This window comes from Onychomys torridus, unplaced genomic scaffold (assembly GCF_903995425.1).
Source record: "Onychomys torridus unplaced genomic scaffold, mOncTor1.1, whole genome shotgun sequence".
NCBI classification, from domain to species: domain Eukaryota; kingdom Metazoa; phylum Chordata; class Mammalia; order Rodentia; family Cricetidae; genus Onychomys; species Onychomys torridus.
Genome location: NW_023413807.1, coordinates 12821 through 31649, shown reverse-complemented (window position 1 = coordinate 31649; position 18829 = coordinate 12821). Strand labels below are relative to the sequence as shown.

Genomic DNA, 18829 nt, shown 5'->3' with positions numbered 1-18829 from the left:
GTGGATGGATATGGGGGCAGGGACTGTAGATTGCAGGGTCTTGTTGTGGGTCTTGGTTTTGCTTTTATTAATGCTTGCTGTAGGTGAGTTCCTGTAAATAGCAGTATTCTAAATGGATGGAAGATTGAATTAACTCTATGGCCAGTATCTCCATTCAAATCAAAGAAAACACTAAAGACAAAAAAGTCTTAACACAAAATATCCAATAAATTTAGGACACCATGAAAAGACCAAACCTAAGAATAATAGAGATAGAAGACAGAAAAGATTACCAACTCAAAGGCACAGAAAACATATTCAACAAAATCATAGATGAAAACTTTCCTAACCTAAAGAAAGAAATACCTATGAAGATACAAGAAGCTTACAGAACACCAAATAAGCTGGATCCAAAAAAAAAAAAATTCTTCTCACCACATAATAATCAAAACACTAAACCTGCAGAACAAAGACAAAATATTAAGAGCCCCAAAGGAAAAAGACCAAGTAACATGTATAGGCAAACCCATCAGAATAACACCAGAATTCTTAATAGAGACTATGAAAGCTAGAAGGTCCTGGACAAATGTTATGCAGACACTAAGAGACCACGGATGCCAACCCAGACTATTATACCCAGCAAAACTCTCAATCAGCATAGACTGAGTAAACAGATTATTCCATATTAGAGCTCACTCCAATCTTCCTGATCCTTTAGCTGAGGGTAATGCAATGGCTCATAAGTTAAAAAAAAATAGTAGCATTATCCCAAATGGCTCAACAGTCACATGCTCTTCATCTTCCAAATAGCAAAAGCTTAAGAAAGCAATTCAATCTTACCAAAGAAGCAGTTCATCAAAGAGTTAAATGATACGGTATATGTCAAATATTTTCCTGTCCCTCACTTATTGGTAAAGCCTCGCTGTCTTCTTTCTAATCATCTATGCAAATGGATGTTACTCATATTGTTGAATTTGGCTTATTAGGATATGTACATGTGACCATTGACAATTATTGAGATTTTTAATGGCTAGTGAACAATCTGGGGAAGCGTCAAAAAATGTAATTATGCACTGCTTGAAGTGTACTTCATATATGTGTATACCAAAAATTATTAAAACTGATAATGTTTCTGGATATAGTAGCAAGGCACTTCAACAATTTTGTACACAATGGGAAATCGTACATAAAACAGGTATAGCTTATACTCCTCAGGCACAAGGTATTATAGAAAGGGCTCATAGCAGTCATAAAATACATCTTCAAAAAATAAATTATGCTCCTTTTGTTCCGAACTTTTTGAATATGGATGTCTGTGAGCAGTCTGCCGCAGATAGGTTTTGGCACATGGGCATCCAGTTGACTTTTGCTCAAGTAAAATGGAAAGATCCCTGCTCAGGATTATGGAAGGGTCCAAATCCTGTGTTAACATGGGGTCATGGACATGGTTTTGTTTTGTTTTGTTTTGTTTGTTATGTTTTTTTTTCCACAAGAGGAGAATGAAGTTCATTGGTTACCTGACCATTTGGTGTAAGGAGAATGAAACTAAGGAAGGTCAGCTCTGATGATGTTCCTATAAAGGAACCAGATTGAAAGTGGCTCAATTAGTGTTTCTGAGGCTTTGTCACTGGTTAATGCACACAGTGGGAAATAGAGTTCGGAGTTGTGCCGCTTTTGGCTTTACTTTAAATCACCTATTAGCTGTGAAGTATTTTTGTGAAGAGCTTTACAGCAGCTAAATACTGTAATTTCACCCTCAGTGTCACAAGAAGTTTTGTGGTTGAACAAACCAAAAGTGCTGCTGTGATAGAAGAATTTGTCTGAATTGAATCACTTAGGGGGTGCTATTATGAATTTGGGTGAGGGTACAGTCTCTAGTTAAAAGCCCTTTATGGCTGAAGAGCATCTCTTCTTGTTCTGGGAAGGCTGAGAGAACTGGGCAACTTTGGGGTGTGGCCTCATCACAAAAATGTTACAGTCCTCTAGCAACAAGTATCACAACTCTATAACGACAACACTCACTAAATCCCACTATCAAGGCTGACTACAATCTCTAAACTTTAGAAATGATGTATGTACTCCCTGTCTAGTTAAAAGAACATTTCGGGTTTGGGGATTTAGCTCAGTGGTAGAGCGCTTGCCTAGCAAGCACAAGGCCCTGGGTTCAATCCTCAGCTCCAAAAGAAAAAAAAATATTTCTAAAACAGATTATGATAATTAAGAATAAGGAGTAGAAAAAGATGAAAATAAGATATGTGAGTTAGAAGAAATAATTTTGTCTTGTTAGATCTGTGTTAAAAAATCATTGGGTGTTCGTTAAGTTAGATATATGCTAATGGTAGTTCTATGTAAGTTTGTGAAATAAATTTCTAGAGTTCCTTTAAGAATATAAGCTTGCAAGAAGTATCTAAGGAAGTCTTAATAAGCTTGTAACAAGTAAAGATGCTAGTTGTAAATGTAAGTTCAAATAAGAAATAAGAAGTTAGAATCAATATTACATATTCATATATATATGAAATATATTTGCTACAGCAGTTCTATACATTCCTTAAGGAGTATAAATAAGTGTTAATACATTATATACGTGTTTGTAAAAAGTGTAATGTTGAATGTGAGTCTAAATGCTTTGCAGGGCAAAATATGTTATATGTGAGTTTGTAAAAGTGTAAATGATAAATGTGAGGCTCTTCTTAATGTACATGGTGAAAGTACCTGAGACACAGAAGGCAGTGTCTTAGTAGACGCAAAGTAGGCAGTCTCAATGGTTTCAAAAGCTCCAGAAGCCACTAAGAAGCTAAGAATGGTGGACACCAGAACCAGCATAAGAAGGCATCCACAGCTGAGATCTGTGGGAAAACGAAAGGAACATAGAAAAAGCTGAGCTGACCTCAGAATCAGTGCAGTTAAGAGTACTATTGTAACTAAAAAGATCTGCCCGTAAGAATAAAAGTTGCTGAGACACTTGTTTGAACTAAAATTCTTAACTGCAAAAAGTTGATTGTAAAAAGTTTCTTCATATTTGGAAGTGAAAGCCTGATGCCAGAATTTATTTTTTTGAACTTTTTCAACATGACATAATGAGATAAATCTACAAAAAGATTTTGCTTATGGAATTCTTCATAATTGGAAGTCTAGGACCAGAATTTATCATTTGAATTTTGGGACTTAATAAAATGAACAGTAGATATCATTGCAATGGGACAATTTTGAGTTTCCTTAGAGTAATGACCTGGGAACCGTTTTCTGGAATTATTTGTGCTAAAAATGGAACTGTTTCAATGAAGAAATTTATTGTTTCTACCTTGATTCAAGATGCAGTTTTGTGTATGCGTATATGCTGGTGATTCATGAATTGTTCCGTTAAAAATGCAATTTTTTTCTGTAGGACGGTGTATGTAAAAATGGAATTACTTATGGAACTGGCTTTGTGTTTCAAATGGAACTGTTTAAATGGAAAAGTTTGGGTTTTCTAAATAGGCTTGAGAACATTTTAAAAAATTATAAAGAAAAGGGAGAGTTAATATTTCTTAGTCTACTTAATTTAAAAAAATGTTGTTTGAGTGGATTAATGTCATGTTTTGTTAGTAAGAAATACAAACGTGGTATACTAAGAGACTACTTGTAAAGTGTAAAGAGTTTTATTGAGAAACTGCTTTTGGATGTATTCTTAAAGTTTTCAAAGTGTTAGGCATTAGATTGAGAATATCCATTTTCAATATGGGTTTGTAGGAATTGTATGAGCTGTGGTATTTTCTAACTTGGTTTGAGATTGTATAAAAATATATAGAAAAGGAAGAGTGGTGAATGAATTAAGGTTGGATTATGTTTACAGAAGTTACGTTTAAGTTATTGATACGAATGCACCCTGGTTTTGTGGAGTTAAGGAAATGTTTAGTTTGATGTGAATACATCAGAAGTGTTTCCTATGTTCTGTTAGTAAGACAATTCAAATGAAGAGTTAAAGTTGTATGACTGAAAAAAATTAACTATGTATAGCACCATATGTGTTAATTAAATGGTTTTGTAAAGAGTTTGCTTTGATTTGTAAGACTGAGAGAATTGTGACTATGTATAGCAATATTTATGTTAACCTATTAATGGTAATGATGAAGATAACGGATTCATTAACCTTGTGATTGCATTAAGTTTTTTGGTTTAAAGAGGGCTCCAGGCAGCTAAAAATGCTGTAGTCAAGTTGGACCTAATCCGAAAGAGAAATGCCATCGATAGCATCCTCTACTCCCATACTGGGAAGTGGATCATCTATGGAGATTGCTGTAAGGTATTAATAAAGAATTATTTATATATTAAGAAAGGGGGACCTGTGGAAGCCCTTTTGCAGGTTCCTCGTGTCTACCCAGCAGGTCCACATAGAGGATTAAGACCACAAGTCTGAGTACAGGTATCTGAGATGGTCTGCACTTGCCTTGCTTGGCGGAGGTCTTTTACTCCCCTTCTTGGCATCTGTATAAATACCCTGGTGCAGAAAATGTCAGGGCCTGTTGGAATAGGTTCCAGGCCCTCTGGAGAATATCCTTTATTTTCTATTTGTTTATCTCCACGATCTAAATCCTTCTATCTAATAACTCCCTTCTGTTTGCACTCAAGAACTCTGGGGAACTGTGGGGTTGGTGGGTAAATGCCCCCAATAAGGGTGGGCAAGGTGACCTAGTATGAGCAGTAGGGTCCCAAAAGTCAGAAAAAGAATCAGAGACAGCCACTGTACCCACTGTTATGAGACCCACAGGTAGGCCAAGCTATACCACTGTAACATATGCAGAGTACATAGGTTTTCTTTTCTCCTCTGTTACAGCAATCCTGAGCTCCAACTAAGTTTGACTATGGAAGACTTTTTTTAATGTTGTTCAAGGAGCTACTGCTGGCTCTGCAGACTCCTTTTCCCTGCATCACCCTCTGGAGCCTCCATGGGTCTTTCAGACTCCACAGAGCTCTTGGGCAGGTCTACTGCCAAATTTATTTTTTTCTCTGATCTACAATTTTTTTAAGATCACATGTATTTATATTTTAGTAGAAACTTTCCATACATATTAATCCAAACATCCATTTTTCTCTGTTCCAGAGCTTAACAATCACTTTTATAATTCCTGTTTTTACAAGATCACTTCTTTTAGTAACTCTGTATACATGAAATCAAACAGCATTTTGGATGACTATATTTTATGTGTATATAAAATTTTCTGGATCCATTTAATCCTAGTGAGCAGCTATCTTACTATTGTGACTAAGTCTGAAATGAGCATAGGAGCACAGGAGCCTTTTCCAAATAGTGGTGTCCATTCATAAACAACCAGCAAAGGGATTCATTGGTAATAATGATGCTATATTTTAGTATTTGAGTTACTACCACTATGTTTTCAATCATGGCTAAACCAATTTACCTTTCTACTAACATTTTGCCAGTCTTCTCTTTTCTCCAGAACCTGTCAAATTATTCCTAATGTGTGTTTTTTTATAGTGGCCATCCAAATATGAGCAAGGGAATAATTCATTCTAATAGAGATATAGATAAACAAACAAACAAACAAATAAGTAACAAAGAAATAAAGAAGTGCACCAAGAACCCAGACCTTTGCCTTCCTCTTCCATTGGAACTGGTGGTTGCAGACAGACACACTCAACTTCTTGGTCACCCGTGCAATCATCTATGGATTGATGCTGATTCCAGCCCCACTACATCCCCAGTCACACTACCTGATCCCTTCCATCGACTGACTTATCCATTAGAAAGATAATTGTACATACATTTGTACAGATTACTATATAGACAAATGGATACATAGACTTATAGATACAAAGATACATAAAGAGCTGATACATAAATATGTCGGGAAAGTTCGGCATGCAGTAAAAGCACCAAAAGGTAAAAATTAAACAAGAGAAGCTAAAACTGAGTAAAAATAAAGGGAAAAAATGAACAACAAGATCCTAAAGAGAAAGTATGTAGGTGAAATTATGTGTCTGTTTGCTGAGTTGACACGTAAAAAAGTGGATAAAAGTGTGTTGTGGTGACACACCCTTTTTATCCCAGAGCTCTGGGAAGCAGAGGCAGATGGTTTCCTGTAATTTCCAGACCAGCCTGGTCTACATAGCAAGTTCTGGGACAGCCCGGGTTGTTCCACAAAGAAACCCTGTCTCAAAAAACCAAAAATAGAATAAGAAAAACAAAAAAATATATATGTAAGAAACATAAAGAAAGAAAATACAGAATGAAGGATAGTTTTAAAAAAAAAGGTGTTTGTGGTGGACTAAAAGACCCCAGAAACTCTATCTCAAAACGTATTTACACACACACACCCCTCCACACACACACAGAAATCCGAAAAGACACACAGTTTTACTCACATAGTTTGGTATTAGGATCTGGATCTTTTATTAATTGATTGATTGGTTTGTTTGTTTGTTTCTGTTTTCATTTATTTGAAGCCAAGATGTTTGGCATTTGATTCCCTGAAAATGAGTTTGGTTCATACAAAGTCCAAAGTGAAGTGTTTCTTCCCGAACGCACGCCTTTCTGCAGGTTTTGGTGTAGGTGCTCCCAGAAGGGCTGTAAGCACCAGTGGGTCTAGGAAGCAGTAAGGGAAGCCTGCCTAGTGTCCCTGGAGAGGGCCACCAGGAGCTGAAATAGGAGCAGGGATCCCAGGAGCAGGTGTAGCAAAGCCTGGGCTCTCCAGGAAGAGGACAGAGCAGGTCTGGTCCAGACTGATTGCCAGCAATTCCAGGGCAGTGAGAATCCTCAGGTCCCTTCCACTTGAGCCTCTTATTGTAATGCTTGATGGCCTTGGCCATGAGTGGGGCAGGTTTCTTCTTAGGCTGGGGCTTATTACTGTCCCTGGACTCTGGACAGGGTGCACTCTGTGGCAGGCTGTGTGTGGAGGCCTCCTGAAGGCTGCTCATTTCAGAGAGGACAACCCTCCGGGTCCAAACTCTACCTGTTGGCAGGTAAGAGATTTTCCTTCAAGTATTTTAGATCTTGTTTGGCTCTGTCTCCTTGCACAGGCGCTGCAGCAGCATCTCCAGGCCTTCTGGGCCTGAAGTGTCCTCCATGTCCACTGATGATGACCCGAGGGTCACCCTGGGAGCAGCAGTGTTGACTGGACAAGCCCTCTTCCTGGAGACATGAATACCTCTCAGGAGTAGAGAACACTGCTTATTGATTTAATCAGGGCTCCTTTGGTTATGCAATCCTTTTGGAGGTAACCATGACCTTGAATAAGGTCCGGTTTTGTTTTTGCAACTCTTTTAGTGATGTGACTCTAACAGTCTGTTTGTTTGCTCTTTTATTTTTATTTTTATTTTTTGACTCTCTGTCTAAGCCTGTTTCTACAATGCTTGTTCCCTTTCACTAGTAAGCTAGAATGTCTTGGATCTCTTTTCATTTTTTTTTCTTCAAGCATTTTCTGGACTGTTCTGGACAGGAGCACAAATGGTTCCATTACAATTCTGATTCTTGCAGGTTTCATACTTGCCCAGGGATCCTTTTGCTTCAGGGCTAAATTCCCTGACTTTCCAAATGCATTTACCTCATCTCCTCTTGCACCCTGTCTGCAGAGGAAGGAGGAGAGATGACAGAGTTGAGGTAAGCCTCCAAAGGCTGGGCTTCTAAATTCCAGTCTGCCTCCATGTCTACTACTGATAACATCAAGGGGAAGCCCAAGTTCAGCAGTTCCATTTAAAAAAACCCTCTGCCTTGGGAAATGACTGCCTTTCTTGGCCATAGGATACTGCATCTGGGCTGTTCTACAGCAGCAAGACCTGAACATCATATTGTTGAATAAGGAGAAGAAAGTGACCTTAAAAATAAATTTATGAAGATGATAGAGGCTTTTAAAGAGGGAATGTAAAATTCCCTCAAACAAATTGGTATATAGAGACAATCAATGTCAAGAAATAAATATATAGTTTTTTTTAAAAGGGCAAGAAATCCAATCTAGATGAATTTCTAAACAGTCCTATTACATAAGATACAGAGCCAAATACAGGGGTGAAAGCCATTGAAATCTGAGTGATAGCCCCCAACTAACCTTATCTCACCATGTAGCTATAGCCACCTCACTTCCTCCTCACTGCCTGTGTATACAGACCTCCAGATTTCTATGCTTGATCCTGGGATTAAAGGCACAAGTCACCATAATGATCTGTGTCCTTGAACACACAAAGTCTCTGCCAGCCTTGTGATCAGATTAAAGGTGTGTAATACACCACATGACTTCTGTTTATGGCTGGCTATCACCTCTGATCTCCAGGCAAGAGATCATTGTATGTTATTTGCATTAACATACAAATAAAATATAACCACATTTCAGCATGAATAAAATATCAACCCATTTCCACCTTTTGGGCTAATAAACGTAAAAAAAAATAAAGGTATGACTAATATAAGAAAAACTACATAGTATAAGGATCAATATATACAAGCAATAAATATATTAACAATGTCTAGTCCTTTGCATTTGAAAAATTCAGAGAAAATATTGCAGTATCTCTCCTATTTTAATAAGTCCAAAATGTACCTATTTCACTTTCTATCCTAACTTACATTATCTACAGAAAAATCTCCTAGGTTCTCCTCCTAACTTTGGCATCTTATAACTTCTTACAGAGTTTATTTTTGAAATTTCTAAACAAGAAAAATTGTAACTACCACTATGTAATCTTCAACTAACTATAATTAAAACTACATAATCTTCAACTCTGTTGAGTTCTGAATAAGTTGATTCTGTAATCACTCATATCCTAGATTTTAAGGCAATCATGGTATGCCTGCACAAATTAAAACTGACTGTGCCCCTGTATATGTCTTTGGTAAAATGAAACAGTTTTTTGCTTATTATTAACTGAAACATTTTACAGGTATACCATATAGTCCTATAGACCAAGTAGTTATAGAAAGATCAAATAGAACTCTTAAGCATATGCTAAAGAAATGAAAGGGGAGCAAAAAATCCCAGCAATAGATTACATAATGCTCTATTAACTTTGGATTTTCTCAATGTTAATAGGAAATGAACTATAGCTGTAGATGGACAATGGACAATAGGAAAAAAACTACAGTATCTATTCAGCCTGTATACTTTATGGATATGCTGACCTTTGAATTGAAACCAGAATATGTGTAACATAAGGGATGAGATTTTGCTTTTGTTTCCACAGGAGAAGATAAACTGGATACCATCATGATTGATAAAGGTTTGATTTGAACAAGAAAGACCTCTTAATTAGAAGAGGTGATAGATCAACCAGCATGACCATCCAATTTAAACTAACTAATACCACTATCAAATGGTTTTCATTTAATCAGTTATAACTTGCCAAGAGGGAAGCTCCCCAAAGTTAGGCTTGGGGAAAGGTCTTTGTTTTTGTCTTTCAGGAGAATGAAGGCTAAGCAATCTGAAGAACACTGGACAAATGAGACATCTGAAGCGAAAGGACAAATCATCTAGAAAACATGTCCCAAGAAAAAGAGTAAATTAGTCTTTTGGTATATCACCTATACAATTTCATAAGTCTTCCTAACTATTTTCTTGTGCTCTACTCTACAGGTACTTAACACAAATGGGCTTTGTGTAGTCCCAGTCATATTAAAATTTAAAGATGGCTTTGGAGTTGGATAATGGTTCTCTCCTTCTCTAAACTCAAGCTTGTTAAAAGGAAAATGCAAAACCACTGGATCATGCCAGAAGAGTCAGCCATCATCTGATATTGGTCAGAAGAAAATGAAAAGATTGAATGATCATTCCTTTTCACTAATCTCAGTTTATTTTATTCTATTTTGATCCTTTAAACTTTTTAAAGGAATGAACTTTATATCAAAATTTATAAGATTAAAATATATATATGTATATATATGTATTAAACATTTGTTGTTATATTTGTGGTCATATAAAGTACTAATTCTAGAAAAACGGCTTCAGTTTGCTGCCTGTACTTGTGTTTGTCTTCAGTTCTCTATCCGTTTTCTGCAGGGAATCATGACTAGGCCTAACAGCAAACTTGAAGTCTCCAGAAAGATGATGGTGCCCCACAACAATGATTTCCCATGGCTAATAACAGTGACACTAACCTGACAACATTCACCTAAAGATCACCTTTGGACTACAAAATTTTTCAGAACAATTTTGAGAAGGCTACCTGGGGTGATTCACCTTACAGACTACTGAAACAATGAATTGAGATGGGACCTGCGCTTTGTAATTTATTCAGAACCTCAACAACAAATGATATAGCTCCCTCTTCTCAGAACTTGACAGTTAACCCCAAAATTTTCATTTCAGAATACCCTAAAGATGCCTTTGCCAACAAACAGCAGGAAGGAAATTTAAGAACACAATACCCATATTCCCAAAGATTTGGGGTGGGGAGGGTGTTTTTTGTTCTTTCATTGGTTTTTGAGTTTGGGATAATTTTCATTGTTTAGGAGGGTTGGTTACAAGTTGTTGATGTTAATGGCTAGGAAAAGGGCTAATCAAAGAGATTAGATTTAAGGTTCTTATTTGAAAAAAGAAATGAATACATGATAGAAAAGAATGTAGATTATTGAATCTACTCTGCAAAGAAAAGAGAGGATATAGATATGACAGAAATAAATGATAGATTATTGGATCTATTTTTGACATTCAACTCCTGATTTTAAATGCTTTACATTGGATTGGATTTTTATTTATTGTATACAAATTATATATATATGTATGTATATATATATATAGATTGATATTGTTAGAAAATGCTATACATATATTTCTAATATTGTCCAGGATATTATACTTATACAATTCATTTAAAACTGTCATGCAATTTGTTAATACTTGATTATTATTATTGGGATATAAGGTAATGATAGTAGTTAGACATTACAATGGAATTTGCAGTCATATTAGGTATGTATTCAAGGTCAAGCAGAGATATTTTAGATAGATCAACATCAAACTCTTCAGAGATCTACAGATATGGCATTTAAATGTATTAATCACTTAGTATTTTTTCCTTTTTTTATGACTATGAGACATGTTGGCTCCTGGCATCACCAATTGACTTCAGAGAAGATATGGACATTGAAGTCACTGCATATGGAGTTAACATTCATTGTGCACAAAAGTTAGCCACTGGGCAACAAAGTGCCCTGGAATCATCTGCTGACAGTATGCTATCCAAAATGGACAGGACACAAAACACAGGTCTACTGATCCTTGCCAAACAAGTGTGGTTGCTGCTTTAGCAACAGGCAATCCTCTGAGGCCAGGACAATATGGCACCATCGCTGAAGTGGCTTTGCAATCCAGAAAAAGTACAGTGCCCCTTTCTTCAAAGACAGCTGAAAGGTGGTGGATCTATAGCTTCTGGTGTGCAGTGGGACAGCAGTTGAAACAGTTACCTTTAAAAGCTAACAGAATCTAACCTCTCAAGGGTAGACAGGCATTTAATAAAAGAGATGAAGCCACCCACAAGCCAAGAAGAATGGGCAGCTGAATTCCAAAAACATTAGGAATTTCCAAAATTTAAAATCCTGTACCAACACAGGATACTGGTGGAATTAAGGTTTATCTGGTCCATGGAATACTCACACCAAATGTGAGGTTGAACTGAAGGCCTTGGGTACATTCTACTTCACAAATGAGTCTGTCAGATACCCTAAGCCTATAAGCTGAAGATGATCTCCCAATGTTGCTGAGAAACATCTGGTGACTGTCCAGGCAGCTGGCTGTTTCTGGCAACTCCCATTTTTTGGTGAGTTGTTTGTTTGCACTTCCTCTTTTACTAGGCAATATTATTTTCTTCTTGGGACTCTGAGGGAGTTGAAGATTAGACAGTTATAATTATATTTATTTGAAGATGACATAGTGGTAGTTACAGTTTAACTTGTTAAAAATTTCAGAAAAGAAACTCACTAAGGAGGTATAAAATGTAAAAGTTTGAAAGACACCCTGGGAGAGTTTACTGTTGATAATGTAAGTTAGGGTAGAAGGTGAATTAGGTACATTTTGGACTTACCAAAATAGAATAGGTAAGGAATATTTTCTCTGAGTTTGTGAAATGCAAAGGAACTAGACATTGTTGATGTATTTATTGCTTGTATATGTGGTATATATTTATTGTAGTTATTGTATATATTTTTTCTTATATTAGTTATAACTTGTTTTCTTATTTTTGTAAGAAAAAAGGGGGAAATGTCTCGATATTTTAATTGTGCTGAAATATGGTGATATTTAATTTGTATGTTAATAAATAAAGTGTGCCTTGAGATCAGAGGTCAGAGCCAGCCATAAACAGGAGTCAGTCAATGGGGACACACACCTTTAATCCAATCATAAGGAAGGGAGAGACTGTGTGTTCAAGGACACAGCCAAGCATGGTCACTCACACCTTTAATCCCAATTCTAAACATAGGGACCTGCAGGTCTATACAGAAGGCAGTGAGGAGGAATTGAGCTGTCTGTGGCCACTTGGTGAGCTAAAGGTCAGAGGGTGGCTTTCATCCCTGTATTTGTCTCTGTTTCCTATTTAATAAGACATTTTAGAAATTCTACATTGGCTTTTTTTTTGAAATATACATTGATCTCTTCCAACTTATGGTCTCTATATTCTACAACTTGTTTAAGGAAATTATTCCTTCCCTCTTTATGAGCCTCTATCAAATTCATAGTTATTTTTAAGGTCACATTCTTCTCCTTATTCAACAATGTGATGGTCAGGTCTTGCTGATGGAGAACAGCCCATAAGCAGTATCCTATGCCCAACAATGACAGTAGAGGGCTTGAGCAGTCAACCCTGCTGCATTTGCCCAGTCCCTTCATGTTGTCAATAGTGGACATGGAGGCAGCCTGGAACTTAGAACCTGAGCAGAACCTACAAGAATGCCTGTGCATTGAGAAAGAGCCACACGAGTTCTACCAGACCTGTGACACCTTGGCAGAGAATGGTTTCAGGAAGACCATCAAGAACTTGAGGATAAAGCAGCTCCTGGTCCAAGAGAAAGAAAGTCAGAGGCTGGGCCACAAAAGCAATGACTGTCTGCCCTGCTGGGAATGACTCCAGGCCACTGGATCCAGGAGAGACACCCAGCTGGTCCTATGGAGGCTTACCTCAGCTCTGGCAGCTCTCCTTTTTTCTCTGCAGACAGGGTGCAAGAGGAGGGGTAAAAATCACTTGGAATCCTCAGGAATTTAGCCCTGAAGCCAAAGGATCTCTGGGCAAGTAAGAAACCTGCAAGAATCAGAATTGCAATGGAATCACTGAAGGTCCCTGTCTAGAAGAAGCTTGAAGGACAAAAAAAAAAAAAAAAGAAAGAAAGAAAGAAAGAAAGAGAAAGAAAGAAAGAAAGAAAGAAAGAAAGAAAGAAAGAAAAGAGATCCGAGGTCTAGATCTTTACTAGTGAAAAAGAACAAGCATTGAAGAAACAGGCTTAGACAGAGTCAAAAAGACAAAACAAAAATAAAACAAGCAATCAAACAAACAGACTAATAGATACACATCACTGAAAGAGTTGCATAATCAAAACAGGACCTTATTCAAGGTCATGGTTATCACCAAAAGGATTGCATGATCAAAGGAGGTCTGATTCAATCACAGTCACTGTGTTCAAGCAAACAAATTCTGGAGAGAAAACCAGAGGTGTGGGAGTTCCCTTATAAATAGTAGATTCAATCATTATCTGGCTTATGCTGAGTGTGCAGGGGCCATATATGGGATGCACTCTAGGCTGGCATGAGACACTTTTGAGCCCAATAAACAAAGAGAAGAAAGAAATTCCTATTTAGTGTCCCAAGTAACAGGGATCACATGGAAAAGTGACAGTGGCCTGGAACCTATCAGCCCCCTGGGTTTTTTTCATTGTTTGTTTTGAATTTTTAGGTAGATTAAGTTAATGCCAGAGGGTTTGGCTGTGTGTGTGTGTGTGTGTGTGTGTGTGTGTGTGTGTGTGTGTGTGTGTGTCTTTGAGACCTGTAAATAGGAAAGGGTGTGACCAGCAGATGTAGCCCAGATGTTTGATTGGGTAGTGGTGAGGGGTCTTGGCTCACTCAACCCCTTAAAAACAAAGGCAGACAGAGCAGCAGTGGGTCAAAGGCCTGAGACTCTCTCCAGCCCAGAAGCAGTGTCCTCTACTCCTGAGAGCTAGTCCCGTCCCCAGGCAGAAGGCTTGTCCAGTCAACCCTGATGTTCCTGGGGTGCCCCTCAAGTCTTCATCAGTGGACATGGAGGCCGCCTCCAAACCAGAACACCTGCAGAAGCTGCTGCATCACCTGTGCATGGATATAGAGCCAAACAAGCTATACAAAACTCTCAAGAAACTCTTCCCTGCCCATGGTCTGCAAAACCCTGGCAGAGATTGACTTCAAGCAGACCATCAGGCTCCTGAGAAAAGAGAAGGTCCCGGTGCCCTTTGCCAAGGACTGAGCTACTCCTTTGTCAGAGAGGTGTCCCAGGTTCAGCACTAGCCTGAGCCAGACCTGAAGAGTTGAGCCTGATGACAGAGCCACACAGAAACTGTCCAGAAGACAAGTCTCCTGAGTCCACATCAAAGAAACATAGACAAGATAAAACAGAAGTCTTCAAAGGCAGCAGTAGCAGCAAACACTCAAGTCCAGTCCCCAGCCAGTGCCTGAGCCCCAGTCCCAGGCAGACCAGAAAACCTTAAGTCTCAGCCCCACCCAGAGACCAACACCAAGACTAAACCTCCATATAGCCTAAGCCAGAGCCCCAGCCTGAACAGGAGCCATTGTTAGAACCTGAGACATAGCCCAAGCCCCAAACCCTGACACTGGCCAAGCCAGAGCTGGGGACCAAGCCCCACACCAAGTCCAATGCCTACAAAAAGTCCAAGCCCAAGCACACAAACAAGCCCACAAGGAAGGGTAAATCTCGACAAAAGGCTGAAGCCAAGAGGAAGCAACGTGCCAAGAGTGTCCTTAGCGGAACTACAACTAACTGCACAGAACCAGGTACCTGTAGCAAAACACTGAAGAAGTGCAGAGAAGCCCTGGCAGCTCCAAGCGCCCAAGCCCATCTCAGCATTGTCAGATGTTGAGGAAAGAGTCCTGGCCACTGGATCCAGGAAGAGCACCAGGTTGGTTCTTTGGAGGCCTGCCTCAACTCTGACTGCTCTCCTCCTTCTTCTGCACTGCTGCTGAGGCTGACTTGCTGCAACATTGGAGGTAAAAGGACCTGGAAATCTGAGCCACTTAGCCCTGTAGAAGAGGAGCCCCCAGGCAGGTCTGAAAGTCACCAGGATCCAAATGGCCATGTAGTCTCTGGGAGTCCCCTTCCAGAAGATGCCTCCAGTCTACAATCATGTTTCCTACTGGGTTGCTAGGGACAGACTTCATTCCACACTGATCAAGAAGACCTTCCTTGGGCATGCAGAAAGAACTTCAAAACGCCAGTCTATTCAGGTCCTGCATGTAACAGGCTGCTGCACAACTACAATGACAGGAACCTTGATGAACCCCACAGACCCTGGAAAACTCACTGCCTAGACACACAGCTGAAGAAATTGAGTCCTGGCCACAAGAAGAGGAATCCAGTCCCCAGACACACATTGCCAAGGCAGCTCAAACACTGATTGAGAGCACCACGATCCTCCAGCTACAGAAGTACCCTGAGCTGAGACTGCAAGCCTTGAGAGCCTGCCTCCAATGCATGCAAGCCAAGAAGTCTCAAGGCCACCAAACCAAGATGATCACCTTCCAGGCTCAAGCCACAAGACCAGGCCAACAGGCAGAGTCTGGAACCGCATTTGTGGTCTCCTCTGAAATGAGCAGCCTTCAGGAGGCCTTGCCCACAGCCTGCCGCAGAGTATACCCAGCCCAGAGTCCAGGGACAGTAAGAAGCCCTAGTCTAAGAAGAAACCTGCCTGACTCATGGCCACGGCCTTCAGGCAATACAATAAGAAGCTCAAGTGGAGATGTCCCACAGATGCTCATTGCACTGGAACTGCTGGCAATCAGTCTGGACCAGACCTGCTCTCTCTTCTTCATGGAGAGTCCAGGCTTGGCAACACCTGCTCCTGAGATCCCTGCTCCTACTACAGCTTGTGGAGTTCCTCTCCAAACATTGGGCAGGATTCCCTTCCTGCTCCCTAGACCCTCTGCTGCTTACAGCCCTACTGGGAGCACCTGTACCACATCTAGATAAAGACATGGGTTCGGGAAGAAACACTTCACTTTGGACTTTGCAAGAACCCTACGCATTTTCAGTGAATCAAGTGCCCAACACCTTGGCTTTAAATAGATGAATACACACACAAAATAATAACAAATAAATAAAAGATCCAGATGATAAATACCAACTATGTGAGTAAAGCCATGTGTTTTTTTTTTTTTTAATTTCTGTTCGTTGTGTGGAGGGGTGTGTGTGCATTATTTTGAGATAGAGTGACAGGGATCATTTACTCCACCACCAACACCCTTTTCTTTTAATTATCTTTCATTCTGTATTTTTTCTTTATTTTTCTTACATTTTTTCTTTTTCCATTCCTATTTTTGGTTTTTTGAGACAGGGTTTCTTTGTGGAACAACTCTGGCTGCTCCAGAACTTGCTATGTAGACCAGGTTTGTCTGGAACTTACTGGGAACCATCTGCCTCTTCCTCCCTGAACTCTAGGATAAAAAGGGTGTGTCACCACATCACACTTTCATCCACTTTTTTTACATGCCAACTCAGCCAAACACAGTTTCCCCTACAAACTTTCTCTTTAGGATCTTGATGTTCATTTTTCTTCCTTTTATTTTTATGCAATTTTAGCTTCTCTTGATTAATTTTTACCTTTTGGTGCCTGTGGACTGCATACTGAACTTTTCTGACATATTCCTGTATCATCCCTTTATGGATCTTTATATCTAGAAGTCTATGTATCCATTTGTCTGTATAGTAATCTGTAGAATGTATGTACAATTATCCTTCTAATGGATTAGTCAGTTGTTGGAAGAGAACATGCAGTCTGACTGGAGATGAGGTGAGGTTGGAATCAGCCTCAATCCATAGATGATTGCATGGGTGAGCAATAAGTTGAGTGTGTCTGTCTGCAATGACAGAGTTCCAATGGAAAAGGAAAGAAAAGTTCTGCGTTCTTGGTGCTCTTCTTTCTTTCTTTCTTTGTTACATGTTTGTTTTTTTTTATAATCTTTCTATTTACTTATTTATTTGTTTGTTTCCTTTGAAGACAAGGTGTGCACTTGAGTCCTTGCGAAGGAGTTTGTTAGAAGGAAAGTCCAAAGTGGTGTGTTTGCTCTGGGAACCCAGGTGTTTTTTCATGTGGCAGTAAAGGATGTAAAAGGATTTCTAAGCTAATTGAGAAGAACCAAGAAGCAAGCCAGTGTGGCTATTTTAATACCTGACAAAATAGAATTCAGATAAAAACTAATAAGGAGAGATAGGGAAAAAAGAAAAAACAACAAAAAATCTAAAATGAATTATTCCCTTGCTCATATTTGGATGTCCACTATAAAAACACACACTAGCAACTATTTGACAGGTTCTGGAGAAAAGAAAAGACTGGCAAACTGTTAGTAGAAATGTAAATTGGTGTAGGTGATATGAAGTCACAACATGCCTACACGCTTGGGATTGCCTGGCTGACTAGTTATTTCCTGTTCAAAATAGCAATTTCTGGGTCAAAACATCTTGTGTGACTAGGACTCTGTGGCTTTGCATGGTTGTATAAAGTGCGTGTGCAGCCATGTAATCTATGTGTATGTGTGGAGCAGCCACACGAGTTCTTGTACGCACGTGCACCGCCCCCCCCCATAAAGCTGGCGCCATCTTGCATGAGCTCACCCCTTTCTCTTGACCATGTGTGTTTCCCACGGGTCTGTTCACATCTGTCTTTTATCCTATCTTAAGAAAAACTCTTCTGTGGATTTGTCGTGTTTTAGGAGTTTCCTCACAGGGTAAGAGCGCCAAATATCTAACATTTGGTTGCCATGATGGAAAGGGCGCTTCCAGGAGGCCTGAGCCTGGAAGTCCAGTGACAGGGGACTCTGCTCCACTCAAACCAGGGACTCTGTTCCATATGTAACAGACCACTGTCCATTCACCTGGCCACACAAATTCGCATGCAACATCGCTACTGATTTGCCAGTTCCCAAACTTTTGGCCAGTGTAAACGGTTTCCTGAATCCATAAGAAGGACCTTTGAGCCTCTGAAGCCTCACTGGTTATTCTTGAAACTGAGGGAACCCCAGGCCAAGGTCTTCACTGGCTATGGTCAACCCCTATCGCAGGCCTAAATTTCCAGCCACCTCCCACATCTACAGCTTGAGATATTTCTCCCAATTGGATCACCACCCTCGGGTGCGTCCTGGGGCTTTGTGAAGCCGGCATCTTTTTTTGCCTTAGATGTTAAGGATTCCCAGGGAATCCTTGCTTCACACAGCGGGGCCCCTGTTTCTCGGCTGATGAGCAGCAAAGCTGCTTGTGCTCGGGATCTATCCTTGGCCTTGGGGACGCCCAGTGTCTTGGCTCTGGATCACGTTTTTTTTTTTTTTTTTTTTTTTTAATTTATTTTTTGTTATTTTTCTGCCTCTCTGCTGCAGACATGGAAAATAAGGCTTCCAACCCAATTAGTCCTTCCTCTCCCTTAGGCTGTCTTCTTCAGGCTTTAAAACCTCTTATCTTAATGCCATACTTAAAGATTCCTTAGCTTATCTGTCCCTGTACTAAGAAATGGCCTAGGTATGCTTTAGAAAATAAAAAAAATGGCTGCCAAGCCGCTCCTTGGATCCCGATATTTTACAGAAATTATCTAATTTCTGCCAGTGAACAGGCAAATGGGAAGAGTTGCCCTATGTCATTGGTTTCCTCTTTCTCAGTGCTAAGCCTTTTCTTCTGGACTCCTCCT

The 18829-nt window shown here is 39.5% G+C and overlaps 1 non-coding gene across 1 annotated transcript; it reads left to right on the top strand.

Moving 5' to 3' along the window:
* The first annotated feature begins 2087 nt into the window (after nucleotides 1–2087).
* Trnaa-agc lies at nucleotides 2088–2162 on the top strand. The gene has a single exon. It is a non-coding gene; the product is annotated as a tRNA-Ala (tRNA).
* The last annotated feature ends 16667 nt before the right edge of the window (nucleotides 2163–18829 follow it).